The sequence below is a fragment of the Dipodomys ordii genome, unplaced genomic scaffold, assembly GCF_000151885.1.
Source record: "Dipodomys ordii isolate 6190 unplaced genomic scaffold, Dord_2.0 Scaffold89, whole genome shotgun sequence".
NCBI lineage: Eukaryota > Metazoa > Chordata > Mammalia > Rodentia > Heteromyidae > Dipodomys > Dipodomys ordii.
In genome coordinates this window covers 1,221,446-1,223,768 of record NW_012267305.1, presented here as the reverse complement: position 1 = coordinate 1,223,768, position 2,323 = coordinate 1,221,446, and the positions used below count along the sequence as shown (strand labels likewise).

General features: G+C 61.8%; 1 protein-coding gene across 2 annotated transcripts in view; it reads left to right on the top strand.

Moving 5' to 3' along the window:
* Positions 1 to 1,351: 1,351 nt before the first annotated feature.
* Positions 1,352 to 2,323, top strand: part of Hmgb3 (high mobility group box 3) — a 5,260-nt gene continuing 4,288 nt past the window's right edge. Inside the window, exon 1 of one of the 2 annotated variants that reach the window (XM_013025992.1) lies at positions 1,352 to 1,437. The gene's annotated coding sequence lies outside the window, so the exon portion shown is untranslated. Of the gene's footprint in view, positions 1,438 to 1,593; positions 1,686 to 2,323 lie in introns of those variants that run through there. The other variant, XM_013025993.1, reaches the window with a different exon arrangement.

The following is a 2,323-nucleotide window of genomic DNA, read 5'->3' as shown; positions in this document are numbered from 1 at the left end:
GCGCTTATATGAGATGGGGCTCGCTGCTGGAGGAAAGGTCTACGCCGTCATGAGAACTCTGAGGTGTGAGTGATCTGAAGGCTGGGAGATGGTTGGAGGAAAGGTCTACGCCGTCATGAGAACTCTGAGGTGTGAGTGATCTGAAGGCTGGGAGATGGTTAAGCTAGAAGGGAGCTGAGAAGATCACTAGGAGTAGAGGTACATAAGCACAACCTTATCAAGTCCTAGTGTGGGCCTGGGATAATGGTTTGCTACCTATTGGCTCTTTTCCAAATCAGCACTGCATGTGCCTTTTGATTTCGAAGACTGGCTGCAGAAGCTCAGAGCCATACGTTGGCAAGTGTATGGCAGCTAGTGGAGCTGTCCCTCAAGTGGTAGAATGCCAGCGTTGAGTGAGAAAGAGTGCGGCAGAGGGTTGGATGCTTGTGAGCGGCCGTTTGTCTTGCACATTTCGAAACTCAGTCCTTACTTCTGTAAAGGGCATTTGATAAACTCATGTTCTGTTGGCTCTTCTGCCTAAATAGGAGAATCATAAATAGCTTTCTTCACTTTTGGAAAGGGGAGTTCCTGCTTTTGAATGATTTTCTTCCCCATTTCCATGTCTGAAATTTTCTGTCATTCGAGTACTTTATCGGGGGTGTGTCACGAAAGGGAAGGCAGGCCATGTCACTTCTACCCAGAGTGTCCAAAACTGCAATTGACATCCATTTTTGAAAACTCCGATCTCCACTTCTAGCTCCCCGAAGCCCGCCGTTTCTGCAATTGCAGGCGCCAATACAGATTTTCTCGCATTTACTGGCAAGAGCCTAGCTGAGTGCGATCCGTAGGCGCCGAGCCAGTGTGCGTGCAGGGTTGCTCTTGGCGGGACATGGGGACCTGGCTCCAGCCGGGACCTTGCTCCTGCTCGGCGGACCTGGATACAGGTGGAAGACTGTCAGCCGTCGGTGGTCGGTCCGGGGAGGTTTTCCGGGGGCACAGGCGCTTACTGAGGGCCAGGGGCCAGGTTGTGGGGCGCCCCAGCTGGCGCGTCTAGGGAGCAGAGGGCAGAGCCACGAGACTCACTTTGCTCGTCTGAGGGCAAGACCTCCGGGAAAGTCGAAACCACCTCTCCAAAGTTAGACTTCGGGCTGGTAGTGCGGGGTCGGCGAGGGGAGGAGGTGGGGTGTGAGAATATTTTTATTCTGTGTTTTGCCTCAAGACACCGGCGTCGGCGGGTTGTTCTGTTTGAATGAATAATCCCAGAGGCCGCGCCCAATGGGCGCCAGAGCCTACTTAATATGCATGAGGCTCTCAGCCAATGGTTGGGCGAGGAGGCTGTTTTAAACGGCGGAGCCCGCTGGCCAATCAGGCGGCTCTCGTGGAGGCAGCTAGCGCGAGGTTGGGGAGTGCTGAGCCGCGCGTCGTGCCCTGCGCTGCCCAGACTAGCGAACAATACAGGTACGTTTCGCACGGCCCGCGCTCGTCGCCACGGCCGCCGCCGCCGCCGCTGCTGCCGCCGCAGCGCCCTCACAACTTTCCGGGCCGCACCTCCGCGAGCGAGCGAGGGAGCGAGCGAGCCACTAAACGAGCGACTGAGCGAGCGAGCGCGCCTGCCGCCGCCGCCTCCCACTGCCTCGCCTCCCGCGCCCTTCCCGCTCCTTCGCCTTCTGTCTAGCTAGGTGGACGGGAAGGAAGCAGCGATTCAGGTGTTTAAACTTTTCAAAATGCTTTCTCCTCTGCTCCCGGGTGTGGGCTGTCGGCCTCTCCGCGGAGCCCGTGTTGGCCGAAGGGCAGCCCTCCTTCCAGGCCAGATGTGCCCACAGCTGGGGCGGGAGCGGAGGGGATGAAGGGGCGGCTGCGGCTGTGGGCAAAGCAGGCGAGGCGCGTGTTCCAGCGCCGGGCGGCAGCGGCAGCGGGCAGGAGCGGGAGCCGAGGGCGGTGCTGAGGCGTCCAGCCCGGGACGGACGCGGCGGGCGGGCGGCGAGCGCCCGGCGGGGACTGCGGCGCGGGCAAACTTCGCTGGCGGCTCTGAGCCGGCGGCGCTCGGGCCCGCGGGCTTCGCTGATGGCCCTGCATTAACATGGCCGTCGCGGAGCGCCCGGCAGCCCAGGGTGGGGGGGTGTGTGGGCCAGCTGCCCCCCGCTCGTCGTCTGTCGCTACCGCCGCGGGGTAACATGGTGGCTGGCGCGGCGTGGTGCGTGACTCCGGCGATGGGAGGAGAGGTGGGCGGCGGGCTCGGGAGGCGGGTAGCACAGTCGGCCCCGGGGCGGGCAACGGGGAGGACGGGGGGCGCCACCGCGGGCTCCGGCGCGGCGGAGCGTCATGGCTGCACGGGCGCCTTTGT